Source organism: Triticum dicoccoides, chromosome 5A, assembly GCF_002162155.2.
Source record: "Triticum dicoccoides isolate Atlit2015 ecotype Zavitan chromosome 5A, WEW_v2.0, whole genome shotgun sequence".
Classification (NCBI taxonomy): domain Eukaryota; kingdom Viridiplantae; phylum Streptophyta; class Magnoliopsida; order Poales; family Poaceae; genus Triticum; species Triticum dicoccoides.
The window spans coordinates 521,453,190-521,469,671 of NC_041388.1; positions in this window are offsets into that span (position 1 = coordinate 521,453,190).

Here is a 16,482-nt window from a genome sequence, read left to right on the forward strand (position 1 = left end):
CCGGTGAGCTCCTCCTCCCTCCTCTCCGGTGAGCTCCTCCTCCCTCCTCTCCGGTGAGCTCCTCCTCCTCCTCCTCTCCGGCGAACTCCTCTCCGGCAAAAGACCATGGCAACAAGATCCAAAAACAGGAACAAAATTTGAGAATATTGTCGTGCCAAGAAACAAGCAAAAAAAACGAGCAAAAAATGGGCAAAAAATCACGATCCAGATCTAGATTCAAAATGGCACATCACTAATGGCGCATCACAGGAAAGTGCGCCATTAGTATGTCGCGGTTACTAATGGCGCATCCAGTTGTGGTGCGCCATTAGTATCCAAAGCACCTGGCCCCTGGGAGGCATACTAATGGCGCACCGTGGCCTATACTAATGGCGCACCAGTGGTGCGCCATTAGTATACCAGATACTAATGGCGCACCACTGGTGCGCCATTAGTAAAAATTACTAATGGCGTGCTGTTAGTGGCGCACCACAGATGCGCCATTAATGGCCATATTAGGTGCGCCATTAGTAGGGGTTTTTCTAGTAGTGTTACATCGACAACGTCTACAGAAGGAGGCAAGCTCGAGCTCGAGCAAACAACAAGCAGCTGTCAAAAAATGCGGGAAAACCGTTGCCCAGCTGGGAAAACAGGCAGCGCAATCGATCCCCCCGCTTGTTGTGCCGCCAACAACACATGATAGTACGCGCGCCCAATATTATTGTGGGCAAATAGTTTACGTTCCCGAGGTGGGCGATGTGGTAATAACCCGGGAGCATATAATGCAGGCTAAAACTCTCAACATCACTGTCGGACAACTCCTCGAGATCGAGGACATGCCTGTGCTTACAGAAGAGGAAATAAAACGGAAATATGCCCGGGGCCAACCTTTGGTCAAGCCAGAAGAGGTCAAGAATCTCCCAACGAGAATGTATGAATTGCATCAATGGTACATGGACATTACGAAGAGATCCGATCGAGAGTCCCTCATGGTGCAAGTCAAGAAGGATCATTACTACCATCAGAAACCTGTGACCGTTGAGTATTCTGAACTGTTTCAGTTATACAATCTAGACGCACTCGACAAATCTATCGTCAGTTTCTATTGTCTGTAATTGATTTCTTTCTGTAATTTAAGTCTCAAGCTAGCTATAGTGATCCTTTTGATCAATCATTACCTGTAATTATCCTCACTATATTCTTTTCTGTGGTATTATGCAGGATGAAGATGTATGAAATGAGAAAAGGTGGACACTATGGCATTGGGTTCATTGGCCCAAACACCGTTAATGAATACACATGGAAAATAAACAAGCATCATGAAAAGCAGGTAGAGGACACATGCTAGAGTTCTTGAAGCGCCTCAAATACAATGAAGATATACTACTTCCTTACAACTTCCAGTGAGTCACACTTTCTTGTACTACAAATTCTCTGTTTTTGCCTACTAGCTAGCTACATGTTTTTGCTTACATATGCCCGCTTAATTAAGACATGCAAACGTGTGTGCATGCAGATTTCACTGGATCTTGTGTATCATTAAAGTTGACGCCGGAACAGTCGAAATACTAGACTCACTACTCAAAGCAAATAGTGACTATAACATCTTGTTTGGGATAGTCAATAGGTAATTTCAATCATTATTAACTATATATCTCGGCCTATTTAGTTCGTCATTTCATGATATGAACTATTTAATAACCCCTTTATTCATTTTCTTTGTCGTCGGGCAGGGCTTGGGCAAGATTCATCAGCGTCACAGAAGGCGAATGGAAACAACAGCTGAAATGGTTTCGACCCAAGGTAAGTAATTAAGTAGTACTAGCTAGCTAGCTAGCTAGCTAGCTGCCATCTCTTTAATTATCATGCTTGATTAATTATTATCTGATCAAATTAAATTCCATTCTCGTAATAAAGGCCCTGAAGCAGGCGCAGGGGACTAATCTGTGTGCATTCTGCGTTTGCGAGAACATTCGCATGATGGCGTCCGAAAGGAGCATATCTCAAAGACAGGAATGGGAACGCTTGTCAGAACACTATTCACAATTTTTACACCATTATCGATATCTAGTCACACAACTAATACACATGCATATTGATCTCCTTCTTAACAGTTCACAGAGGTGCGGGACAAGCTCCTAAAAACGGAGCGCATAGAAGCACTTCAAGAGGAAATAGCGGGATTTTTGCTCGACCAGGTCATAAATCTGAAGGGGGAATACTATTACCCGCTACCGGCCCCATCGACCAGGTCATGAACCACTTCCAATTGTCATCGTGCTCCAAAGGCACCAATTAGGCTAATGCCACTGGCTCCGAAGGCAACATGCATATGTAGGAGAAATTGTATATAGCTATACATGTGTGTATATATGTGTGAATTAATATGGTGGTTTGTGAGACATTGATGATATATATATGATTGGTTCTACTAGAAATTCTAGTTATATATATATGCATAACGTGTACAATGTGTAGTATCGTAAAATACCAGCAAACGAAAAAGAATTAAAATGGAAAACACAAAATTAAATGAAAAAGAAATCATAAAACCAAAAACCCCCCCAAACATTTTAGTACCGGTTGGTGTTACCAACCGGTACTAAAGGGCTCCCGGCCCCCGGAGCTGGCTCGTGCCACGTGGTTGCCCTTTAGCACCGGTTCGTGCTGAACCGGTACTAAAGGGGGGGGGGGCTTTAGTGCCCACACTTTAGTGTCGGTTATGGAACCGGCACTAAAGGGCCTTACGAACCGGTGCTATTGCCCGGTCTGCACTAGTGTATGTTTTTCCCTCAGACCTAATAGTATTGGAATCCCAAGGATTGGATGTGATATTAGGCATGGATTGGTTATCAAAGTATGAAGGGAATATTGAATGTGCTAGTAAGTCAATTTTGCTTACCACACCAGAAGGGAGAAGGATCAAGTATGTATCCCGACATGTGCCAAATGGAACTCAAGTAAATTGCTTAACACGAGTTGTGCAGGAGGAAGTACCAGTGGTAAGGGATTTCCCTGATGTATTTCCAGAAGAGTTGCCCGGCATGCCACCGGATAGAGATATTGAGTTTTTGATTGAGCTATTGCCAGGCACAGGGCCAATATGAAAGAGGCCATATAGGATGCCTGCAAAGGATTTGGTGGAAATTAAGAAGCATATTAAGGAGTTACTGGATAAAGGATATATTCGCCCAAGTTCTTCGCCTTGGGGATCGCTAGTACTTCTAGTAGAAAAGAAGGATGGATCGTTAAGGATGGTTGTCGATTATCGAGGATTGAATGAAGTAACCATCAAGAACAAGTACCCACTACCGATGATCAATGATTTGTTTGATCGTTTGCAAGGAGCTAAGGTATTTTCCAAGATCGATCTGCGATTGGGATACCACCAGTTGAAGATTCGAGAACAGGATATTCATAAGACAACTTTTACCACCAGGTTTGGGCTGTACGAGTATACCGTTATGTCATTTGGTCTGACTAATGCACCTGCATATTTTATGAACATGATGAACAAAGTGTTTATGGAGTTCTTGGATAAGTTTGTCGTAGTTTTCATTGATGATATTCTGGTTTACTCGAAGAATGAAGAGGAGCATAAGGAGCATTTGCATTTGGTACTTGGAAAGCTCAGAGAACATCAATTATATGCCAAGTTCAGCAAATGTGAGTTTTGGTTGAAGGAAGTAGGATTCCTCGGACACGTTATATCTGGAGAAGGTATAGCAGTTGATCCCACTAAAGTTGATACCGTGACCAAGTGGGAAGCATCAACCATGGTTGGAGAGATCCGAAGTTTTCTTGGACTCACAGGATACTACCGGAGGTTTATTGAGAATTTCTCAAAGATTACGAAACCTATGACTGAGTTGTTGAAGAAAGATACCAAGTTCGTATTGACGGAGGAATGTGAGGCTAGTTTTCAGGAGTTGAAGAAACGCTTGGTTACTTCAACAGTGTTAATTTTGCCAGACCAGACCAAGGATTATGAGCTGTATTGCGACGCTTCACGTCGAGGACTTGGAGCGGTGCTTATGCAGGAAGGGAGAGTTGTTTCATATGCCTCAAGACAGCTTAAGCCTCATGAGTTGAATTATGCTACACATGATTTGGAGTTAGCAGCCGTAGTGCATGCACTGAAAACTTGGAGACATTTTCTGATTGGAAACCATTGCGAGGTGTATACGGATCATAAGAGTTTGAAGTATATTTTCACACAGAAAGAGTTAAACCTCAGACAAAGGAGATGGTTGGAGCTCATCAAGGATTATGATATGAAATTGCATTATCACCCGGGAAAGGCTAATGTAGTAGCCGACGCATTAAGCCATAAGAGTCATGTCAACACCCTAATGACAGGAGAATTACCAAGGGAGTTAGCCGAAAATCTTCGTGAACTATGTTTGGAAATAGTTCTAAGAGGCTATGTAGAAGCACTGGAGATTCAGTCTACATTGATGGATAAAATCAGAGAAGCTTAAAGGACTGACAAGGAGATCGCTTCTATTAAGGAGAAACTTCGCAAAGGAAAGGCCAAAGGATTTCGTGAGGATGAGCATGATACCCTATGGTTTGAAGACCGTGTTTACGTGCCCAATGACCCAGAGATCAGGAAGTTGATACTGCAAGAGGCACATGATTCACCATATTCGATTCACCCAGGAAATACCAAGATGTATTCGGATTTGAAGGATATTTTCTGGTGGACCTGAATGAAGAAGGATATTGCGGAGTACGTAGCAGTTTGTGATGTATGCTAGAGAGTAAAGGCAGAGCATCAGAAGCCAGCAGGACTATTACAACCATTGCCGATACCCGAATGGAAATGAGATACGTTAGGCATGGATTTTATCACGGGATTGCCCAGGACTCGTTCAAGCTATGACTCGATTTGGGTTGTAGTCCATCGGTTGACGAAAGTAGCTCATTTCATCCCGGTAAAGACCACTTACACCAGTGCTAAGTTGGCAAAGATATACATGACCAGGATCGTATGTCTACATGGAGTTCTGAGGAGTATCGTATCAGATAGAGGAACCCAGTTTACCTCAAAGTTCTGGAAGCAGTTGCATGAAACTTGGGGAACCAGGCTAGAATTCAGTACAGCTTTTCATCCACAGACAGATGGATAAACCGAGAGAGTTAATCCGATTTGGAGGATATGCTGAGAGCTTGTGCGCTGGATTACGGATCTAGTTGGGATGATAATTTGCCATATGCAGAATTTTCTTACAACAACAGCTACCAATCTAGTTTAAAGATGGACCCTTTCGAAGCCTTGTACGGAAGGAGGTGTAGGAAACCATTGTCATGGGACAAAGTTGGAGACCGCCAGTTGTTTGGACCTGACTTGATTAAAGAGTCCGAACAGAAGGTGAAATTGATTCGTGATAGGCTCAAGGTAGCTCAGTCCAGACAGAAGAGTTATGCAGATTCAAAATGCAAGGAGACAGTTCACGAAGTTGGAGATAGAGCTTATCTTCGACTATCTCCACTTCGGAGAACAAAGCATTTTGGAGTTAAAGGAAAGTTAGCGCCACGATTTGTAGGACCATATCGAGTTTTGGAGCGTATGGGAGAAGTGGCCTACAAGTTGGAATTGCCTGAAGGATTGTCAGGAGTTCATGATGTGTTCCATGTTTCTCAGTTGAAGAAGTGCCACGCGGAGATGGCTGACATACCCCTGAGAGATACAGTGCCATTGGAAACTATTCAGTTGGATAACGATTTGACCTATGAGGAGAAACCAGTTAAGATTCTCGAGTTTGCCAGTCGAGTCACTCACAGTAAGGTTATCAAGTTTTCCAAAGTTCAGTGGAGCCACCACACGGAGGATGAAGCCACCTGGGAGCGAGAGGAAGATTTGCTCAAGGACCACCCTCACCTATTTTCTAGCCAACCCGAATCTCGAGGGCGAGATTCATCTTAAGGGGGGTAGGTTTGTAACATCCCAAATTTTCAATTTGGAATGTTATACATTAGATTATCATTGCATATCATATTTTATTTGCGTTTGGTTTTGATCCTAGAAATTCTACCCAACTCAAGGACCCATGGAGAGAGTTGGGGATTTCGTTATTTTCATATTTGAGTTTTCTCAAATTTTGAGAATAGGATCATTTGATTTTATTTATTTTATTATCAATTATTTCTATTACAAAAATATGAGAGAGGGAATAAAATGACTTTCCCAAAATACAGAAATATTGAGGATTTAAAAATAAAATCAAATAAGATTTTATTTCGGAGTTTTTCGCTATTTTATTTGAATTTAAGAAACATGTGCGTTTTTCAAAATTGTGATTAGGCCCAAAATAAATGTTCACCTTCCGCGCCTTGATTTTAGAAGCCCGGGAAAATTTATTTCGGGATTTTTGGAGTCTGTTTAGTATTTCTTTTTATTTTTTTCTTCCGAGCGTAATTATTTAAAAAAACAACGAACCGACCTAGGGCCGTGTCCGACTAGGACTCCCGGCCCATTAGGCTATATAAGCCGGGGCAGAGGCCCAGCCGAAGCTAACCCTAGCCGCCCCAGCCCCCAGCGCCCGCCGCCCCGCCGCGCCGCCGCCGCCGCACGCTGCCCGAGGTTCGCCGCCCGGTTTTTTTCTTCGAAAAACCATTCGGTTTTTCCGTCGGTTTTTTTAGTTTCAGTTTTTTTAAATAGATCGGTTTTTCATGTTTATTTAATTCAGCGAGCGTTCGTCATTTTTTCTTTTCCTCGGATTAAATCCGTGATTTTTATGATCGCGATTCCTGATCCGATTTTCGTTTTAGTATAACTTCTCGCTCGTTTATCGGAATCAGGCGATTCAAGCGCCTGGAGTTTCGTCTCGAAACCCTCTATCCGTTTAACCAACTTACACAAGTTTTTGCCACTGTAAAATTTGCCTTAGATCCAGATTAGTAGAAACAAGTTGTTTTCTTCCGCCGTTTGACTTTCGTTGCTTCGTTCGATTTGATTCTTTTTGCAAACCGGAGTTCTTAAGTTGAACCTTCTGGTTAGATCTCTTATTTGAGTTTTACCCATGCATTAGATGAGTACTTATTGTATGCTTGTTTGTTTGTCTGCGATAGAATATCCGAAGTGCGCCGCCTGTTACTTCGAATCGCTAGGTTTCCCAGATCATCAGCAAGGCAAGTAACACTTTGATAATACCTTTTCTACAACCCAGTTTTATTGCATTAGATCAATCCTCACACATTGCATGACTAGGATCTAATTAAAATGTGGGATGGGAAGTAGTTGAGGTAGTACCTATTACCTGTTTAATATCAAACCTTTGCGAGTTACTTCTACGTTTGCTTTTATGCCATGCTATGCTAGTAGACGTGGATTGGGTGAGTGATATCAATGACAGATGTGAGTTTGTTAATTAATGGTTTATCTAAGGTGGCAACTTAAACACACATCTGGGTGGATTGAGGCACCTGGGTATTCCAGGACTTGCCTGTTTCTTTTGGACCGCCACCCAGGCTCAGAGGGATCATGAGATTATTCATGCTAGAAACTTCCATGTGGAGCCACAAGCTATTATGGGCTCTAGCATAGTTAAGTAAGTCGTGCGGACTCTTACAGTGGTAGACTAGAAGATGTAGGGGATGTAGGTGGTACGGTCTACCCGATCGTAAGGTGCGAGCGCTTCTGAAAGACTATGTCTCGGTCATCCGTCTTCTCAAACACCATGTAGTGCGAGAAACCAAAAGGAGGCGATCGAGTCTTGTGGGGAAAAGTGCGCAAACGTCTGCAGAGTGTAACAAACTAATCATGGTTAGCCGTGTCCCCGGTTATGGACATCTTGAGTATCTAGTACTTGGATTATCATGTGAGTCTCAGCATGTTACCCTAAATTAATTTTGTTGGGTTTTGTTACTGATGATGCTTAATTGGGATTGAGAATGCTGTCAACCATTCTTAATGTTTAACAACAACCATGATAGTTAAATAAATTTATTCCTTTGCAGTAGGGAAAAATGGGCTTTACGCAAAACTATAACCATAGAGCTTTCCACCAGCCAAATATGCATATAGTATAGTTGATTCATTCCATTACTCTCTATGTGTTACATTGCCAGCATATTCCATGTGCTGACCCGTTTCGGGCTGCAACGTTAATGTTGTAGACTTTTCAGACGACGATTAAGGAGTTTTTAGGTCGTGGTTCTGTATATACTCAGTGATGCCGTTGGAGTTGATGGACTCACTTATCTTCCAAGCCTTCCGCTGTTATAGTTATTAGATGGCCTTAAGCCATATTTATTATAATAAGTTCTCTATTGAGACACTCGATGTAATAAGTGTGTGATTTCTACTCTGTGATAAATCCTCCGAGTACTGTGTGGTGTCAGCATTACTGATCCAGGGATGACACTGGAGCACAGAGATCGGACTATTTGAAGTTTGGTCGCTACATTGGCTATTCTTTTAGTACTTTTTTCCATCTCCTCTCTATCTCCTTCTTCATATTTATTGTATTTAACTAGGAATGCGTATATAGCTAGGCTCTTGCATGAGAGCTCACTCCCTTTACTTTTTCACATCTCTCTCCTCCACATAGGCCCTATATAAATGGAAGGAGGGAGTACTATGAGCACTACATACTCTACTACAGATGTTGTCAGTACTCCACTAGTACTATTGGACAGGGAGCTTAAAAGAATCTTACTAGTGGACTAGCTATACGTGGTGAAATCCTAGTAGGAAGAGCATGCGCGAGAACAAGCATATTCACGTGGTTGAAAACAAATTTGAAACCATGTATGTTTGAATACAAATCTAGGAGTACATACGAATCTAACAATATTGATCGGGCGCTGTTGAATGGTGATACTTTTTCTATAAGTTTGATCAAAGTAGAGATACTTTGACTACACATAAAACTTATATGTAAACTACTAGAAAGGATCGGAGGGAATATATTGTATGTTCAAGAGCGAAACGAACATTGAATACCCTTTATATATGATTTGTGCATGCTATGATCACCGGTTCAAAATTTTGATCTGCCTTAGTTATCACACATGCACTCACTCGTTCTCTCTCGATTTCATCTCAGGGTCCGGAGATCAATTGAAAGAGGACTATGGTGGGTACAATACGTTCATTTCGCTTATGAATGTACAATATACTCCCTCTGATCCCGACAGACCCCCCCCCCCCCGCTGGTCATTTCTATCATGGAAACAGACCAAACCTTTATCTCCTTGCACGACTGATACGTCTCCAACGTATCTATAATTTTTGATTGTTCCATGGTATTGTATTACCTGTTTTGGATGTTTAATGGGCTTTAATATACCTTTTTATATTATTTTTGGGACTAACCTAGTAACCTAAAGCCTAGTGCAAATTGCTGTTTTTTTGCCTATTTCAGTGTTTCGTAGAAAACGAATATCAAATGGAATGAAACCTTTGGGAGAGTTAATTTTGGAACAAACTCAATCCAAGAGACTTGGAGTGGACGTCAAGGAAGCAACGAGGCAGCCACAAGGTAGGAGGGTGCGCCCAGGGGGGTAGGCACGCCCCTACCCTTGTGGGCCCCTCGTGGCTCCGCTGACCTACTTCTTTCGCCTGTATATACTCATATACCCCAAAAACTTCCGAGAGCACCACGAAACCCTATTTCCACCGCCGCAACATTCTGTAACCGTGAGATCCCATCTTGGGGCCTTTTTCGGCGCTACTCCGGAGGGGGAATCGATATCGGAGGGCTTCTACATCAACACCATAGCCTCTCCAATGATGTGTGCACTACTAGGGAAAACCCTAGCGGTAGCGCTGGTTTTGTGCTCACTAGTAGCGCGGGTAGGCGCGCTACTAATAAGGCGCTACAGCTATTTCTTAGTAGTAACGCGTGCCGCACGCGCTACTGCTAGGACAAATAGCTGCAACGCTTGTTCACTCCCACGCTGCTGCTAATGTAACTACTGGCAGCGAGTTTTCTTTCCATCGCTACTAGTATTGTTTTTTTAGTGTATTTATGCGCCATCATACAAATATTGGTACAATACCAGTTATGAGGTTTACATCATTATGTCCATAACAGTGTGTCAAATGAAGGTCGATTAGGTTCAAGTGGAGGCAATATGTGGTGCATGTCAAAAGTATACTACTAATCCAAACTTGATCTAGTTTGGACTAGTAGTACTTTCGATGTGCACCAGATGTTGCCTCCACTTGAATCTAATCCGCCAGCACAAGCTATTTAATCATCCTCATAATCATTAGCACCAACAATATTTATTTAATCACCACTAACACTAGCTAATAATAATCATCAGTCATTACCACCAACACTAGCTATTTTATCATCATAGTAATAGTGTAGCACATCATCATCCTCAAACTCATTTCTAGCTAATCACTCCTGCTGCTCTCTCTTAGGTAAAATAACATAAAACATGTGTAGCTCTCCTCCTTGATCAAGTTGGAGCATGCAGATGAACCTGTCTCTTAATTTTGGGTAGCACATCTGTTTGCTGCCCCCTAGTACTTGTCTGCGCTCCCCCATCACATATCTGGTCCAGTCTTGCACTATTAAGCATTCATCGCTGATCTTGAATGAACTAAAGTAACATGTAGGATATCTTGTCCGTAAGCTAATAATACTCATGGCACCTTTAGTCTTGATCCCATAAGGCACAACATTCATCGGGAGTCCCTGTTGAAGAACATCGTATGGTCACATACTTAGCAATGAAGTTTAGCTTCACAAATAATGTATGGAAAAGATGCACTGAGGACAAATAGTAAAAATCTTACCATCCTTCCTAAATAGATGTGACCATAGTTCATGACGAACACTATTGGTCGCATGTTTTCAGTACTAAGATTTCTATGTCCAGGAAGAAAATTTGTCTTGACGGTATCAAGATCCTCAGGCTGAAATGCATAAGTCTTGCATAGTGCTCGCCATGTTTTGCATCCAAAATAGGTGTAGTTGTCTGAATTGTATAATTTTGCATGGAAAATATTACCATGCTCGGTCTTCAAATAAATTTTCTTTACCTCCATAGTATGACTGAAACCTATCTTATCCAATAAAAAACTCTTGCATGGCAGGGGATACGCTAGTAGAATTGTAAAAAAATATAAGTTGAAGCAAATGAAGCAGTTGTCATGCTTAATTATGAAAAAAGACTAGTCGTTGTTAATTACTGTATCCACTTCGAAGTTCTCGTCTAGCTTGATGCTGAAGCGCCTATCATCATCTAGGAAGATTACGTCGCACAGGCCGCGCTCGTCTTCGCAGTACTTGCAAATACCGAAATCCTTTTTGTCGTCAGACATTTCCTATGTTCATAGTTAACATTAATTGAAAATCGATAGAAGACAACTACCAGGATACTTAACACACATATCTAGGGCACTCGATATTTCCTACATATTCTGGCAAAAGTCATGCCAAAATTCACGGAAAAATCCGGCATGACATTTGCTAAAATAGGATATATCGAGCGCTTGAAATTTGCGAGAACGGAAATGAATCAACACTCTGGCAAAACATATGCCACTCGGGGGTGTAACCTGCAAACATGACCGGCCACTTGGATATTGAGCAACACAAGATATACATTTCAAAATATCTTATAAGACTCAAATTAGCATGCATTCAATAAGCAAAAGTAAATCATCTCATGCATCTGTACATCGTCGAATATTATCACTAATACATCCCGAATAGTGTCATACATATAACATCACTAGTACAACTAAAACCCTAGCACACGACGGGTATCGGCGCAGGCGGTGGACACCCACAGAGAAGGAACCATCACAGGGTCATAGCTCCAGTGAGATCCCTGGAGAACCTGCCAGGTATTAGAGAACCTGTGCTCGAACGCAAACAAGTAGCGACGGACGTGCGCGTCCTCCTCACTGGCACGGTGACGCACCACCTCCGCGGAGTCCTCGAGCCTCTGGACCGCCACCAAAGAAGGTTCGGGTCAACGACAGGCTGGCTCCTCACCAACCTGCGCCCCCCGGTAGGTAGCGCCTCCCAGTACCACCCTGGCGGAGCCCAGTCCCGGACATGGCCCATCTGGTCAAGCAGGTGTTGTCCTCCGCCGACTCGACGACGAGGATGCGGGATAGGCATCGTCCACGTCGATGCGGGAAAATTGCTTTAACTAAAAAAATAGCAACAAGTTCTTACTAACTAGTTCTATTAATTCAACTAGTTCTTACTAAAAATAAACTTACTATAAATAAAAATATTCTAGTACCTAATTAGTACCTAGTTCTTACTAACTAATTAGTACCTAAGAACTACTGCCCTAATTACCATCTAATTTGATGAACCTATAGGGGTGGAAAGTGGTAGGGGATATTCCAATTATCCAACTATAAAGTGAAATAAGTGGTCAAATTTTACTCGTTTTATGATTCATCTTAAAAATTTGATTCGTTTCCACCCTTACATGAACCCTAACTCATTTGAGCCGCATCCGCATCCGATTCGATTCCACCCTAACTAATTTGATGGAGGTAGAACCCTAGGCAGAGGTAGGGGAGAGGGAGGAGCAGGCGTGCTCACCTCGGGTGCCTGCGACGAGGGAGGGGCAGGTGGCGTCAAGGTCGTGATCGGGGCTCCGGGGCGGCGTTGAGGTCGGGGGGCGGGGGAGGCGTCCAGGGCGGCGTTGAGGTCGGGGTCGTGGGCGGCGTCCCGGGCGGCGTTGAGGACGGGGGCGGGGCCGGTGTTGAATCTGGGGTCGAGGGCGGCGTGGGGAGAGCGCGCGGCGGCCGAGGGGCGATGGCGGCGGCGATAGTGGAGTTGATTTGGGGGATGAAGTGCCCGTGGGGAAGGACGAACCGCGTGGTTAAGTCAGAAGTACCAGTAGCGCATTCTCGAAAGGGCGCTACTGCTACGTTAGCTACAGCGTGTTCTGGAATACACGTTGCAGCTATAGTAATTTTCTGCAGAACCCGCTACTGCTATTCCTTTCTCCTTTTTTCCCTTTTTTCTTTTATTTTTCTTTACATTTTATTTTTCCCTTTCTCCTTTTTCTATTTCTTTCATTTTCATTTACTTTTCTACTTGTTTTTCACTTTATTTTATTTCCGTTAGCAGCAACGCTTTACACGTAAGCGCGCTGCAGCTAAGGAGATTAGAAGTAGCGCTGGGCCATTATACGCGCTACTGCTAGGTTGGGCTAGCCATGTGCGCCCAGTTCAAACGTAGCAACAGCGCTTTTTGCTAGTACGCGCTACTGCTAAAGTCATAGTAGTAGCGCGGTTTATTTACGCACGCTCAGCGCTTGATTTTGTACAGCGCTACTGGTAAAATTCTGTGTATAGGCTTTTCCCTAGTAGTGGTGAGTTGTTTACCACAGACCTTCGGGTCCATAGTTATAGGCTAGATGGCTTCTTCTCTCTCTTTGGATCTCAATACAAAGTTCTCCTTGATTCTCATGGAGATCTATTCGATGTAATTATTTTTGTGGTGTGTTTGTCGAGATCTAATGAATTGTGGGTTTATGATCAAGATTATCTATGAACAATATTTGAATCTTGTTTGAATTCTTTTATGCATGATTTAATATCTTAGCTAGTCTCTTTGAATTATGAGTTTAGTTTGGCCTACTAGATTGATCTTTCTTGCAATGGGAGAAGTGCTTAGCTTTGGGTTCAATCTTGCGGTGTCCTTCCCAGTGACATTAGGGGCAGCAAGGCATGTATTGTATTGTTGCCATCCAGGATAAAAAGATGGGGTTTATATCATATTGCATGAGTTTTTCCCTCTACATCATGTCATCTTGCCTAATGCGTTACTCTGTTCTTATAAACTTAAGACTCTAGAAGCATGCTGGATAGCGGTCGATGTGTGGAGTAATCGTAGTAGATGCAGAATCGTTTCGGTCTAGTTGTCACGGATATGATGCCTATATACATGATCATGCCTAGATATTCTCATAACGATTCCCTTTTGCACCAATTGCTCGACAGAAATTTGTTCACCCACCGTAGAATCTGCTATCTTGAGAGAAGCCACTAGTGAAACCTATGGCCCCCGGGTCTATCTTCCATCATATTATTTTCCTATCAACTTGATATTTCTATCGTTGTTTATTTTGCAATCTTTATTTTCCAATCTATACAATTAAAATACCAAAAATATTTATCTTATTATCTCTATCAGACTCACTCTTGTAAGTGACCTGAAGGGATTGACAACCCCTTTATCACGTTGGTTACGAGGTTCTTATTTGTTTGTGCAGGTACTAGGCGACTTGCATGTTACCTCCTACTGGATTGATACCTTGGTTCTCAAAAACTGAGGGAAATACTTATGCTACTTTGGTGCATCACCCTTTCCTCTTCAAGGGAAAACCAACGCATGCTCAAGAGGTAGCAATGACACGCAATTGATCTCTCAACATCAATCGATCTCGTCAAGATGTGTCAGGGCATGAACCGAATGTGTTGTCGAAACTAAGATGGGAAACGACACGTAGTGGAGGCAAAGTGAAACTTTAAACGAACCGTTTGTTTGTATACATGTCGGACAAATTAAAACGTTGGAAATACAAGCATGGTCTAGGCCCACATACGAATGATACTCGGCGGAATGTTCAAATGAGGCATGCGGGAGCGACACACTCATCGTTGCTTTACACGGTCGGTTTCAGTGTGCTGAGGGTGGCGTTAGCGCTGTGTCACGGCCAGCAGATCAAAACCCGGCTATTCAAGGATGCATGGGGCACCGAAGTGCATGCGCGCCGCGACGTGTCCGCGCAGTAGTGTAGCACGTCCAACTGCATCCCTAGGACCTGAGACCATGCTAGGTCGTCTTGCTTTTTCAAGGACATGTGGGGTCGCATGTGAGCAAAGGGCATCTCCAACGTTGCCACGACTGCAGCTGACTACCCTAGCACATCAAAAACCCTCGTCCCTCGTGCCGTCGCGCGGTGCGTTCCCCGTCGGTGCCAGCTGCCCGCATTCATGTCGTCTGCCCGTCTGTCGTCGTTAAGAGGCTCGGTGCCCGAGGAACGAACTCCGGCAACTTAATGATGCACCCAGACGCTCGGCCTCACTACAATGCGCTACTTAAAGCGACAACGCCCAGCTAACCTCCACACCAAAGCGCATCGTCCTGCCAACTGGCACCACATCCGCCATGACCACGAGCGCAAATGCTCTGCGGGAGAGCTTGTCTTCGGGTATGAAGCTCAAGGTCGCCGCCCTCACTCAATTCACCGCTCGCGACACAATAGCAGTGTAGTCGGACGCGGGCGCGACCGCACAAGCGGTGGCCATGCTGGTGGCCGACGATAGGAGCACCGTCAGCCACGCATCCTACTTGCCGCCATCCAATGCCTGGCACCGCCGAGGTCGGGACTCCTCTGAGGATGAGTAGAGCATGGGAGGCGGTAGGGCATGGTATGCCAACTGGCCAGTCCGTCTCCCGTGTTCTACTCTTCCTCATCGGAGACCGCACATTCACTTCACGGGTGTTGAACCCTGCCCCCGTACATGGAGATCGCAGATGGAGGACGTCGGTCGCCGCCGTAGAATAGGTTTAGGGTTGGGTTTCTTATATTTTTCTGTCCTTTAAAAGTTTGAAATGCAATGAAAATCCGCCGTGTTTGCATTAATCTCGGTCGATGTATATGAACTTTCACAATAATATAGTATATTGTAGGAGTACTACCAAGAGGCCCTTGTGTTGCATGGAACATCAAGATCTTGTGGGAGAAAAGGATGAACGAAGGACGGCCTTATCTGTAATGTGTTGAGGAGTGCGGGTAAATTGTCATAGTTTCCTTCCTATCCGTTAGATATAGATCGGATGGCCTATGTTGCAGGATGGCAGGCACACCATCATCACCAACTCTGCTTTTTATTGAATCGAGACAAAGCTGACATGCGAAGTAAAATAAACATGTAGTCTACATACACAATTTATCTTAGTCACTCCAATAGTACGTCCACTACACATTCACGCATTTCACATCTATCTACATCTACTTCAACTTACAAAAGGGTTAACGTAAATTGTCTCTCTCTCCTCCTTGATTTTCATGGTGGTGGGCCCCTCCCTCCCCCCAATCTACAATCAACAGCTCACACGTTTCACAATTTTTTAGTTACGTAACTGGGATTGCGTAGGTGTAGCATTACTCGTCCTAAAAAACCCAACTAAGCCAACCTCCCAGTATATCACGCGGGAAAAGACCGGACGCACCGTTTTAGTCAGGATTACCGGATTTCTAGTAGTACTATCGATGGATCACGCGAAGCACCAAGTTCTTTTTTCTTTAGGGGGCGAAGCACCTAGTTTAAAAGGAAAAAAAGGTGGTACACTCATAGCACCCCTGTCTCTATCGCATTGCACCCGACACACTTTCGGTCCTTCACACGGCTCACGCAAACGGAACACGCTTCGTCTTGCCTCTTCACTGACACGTGGGACTGCCCTTGGAGAAACCGACCATGTTCCAAACTCCCCCCGCCCAGCGCGCTAAAATCCCCCCCCCCACCAAAAAATTACCCCCAAATTCCAAATT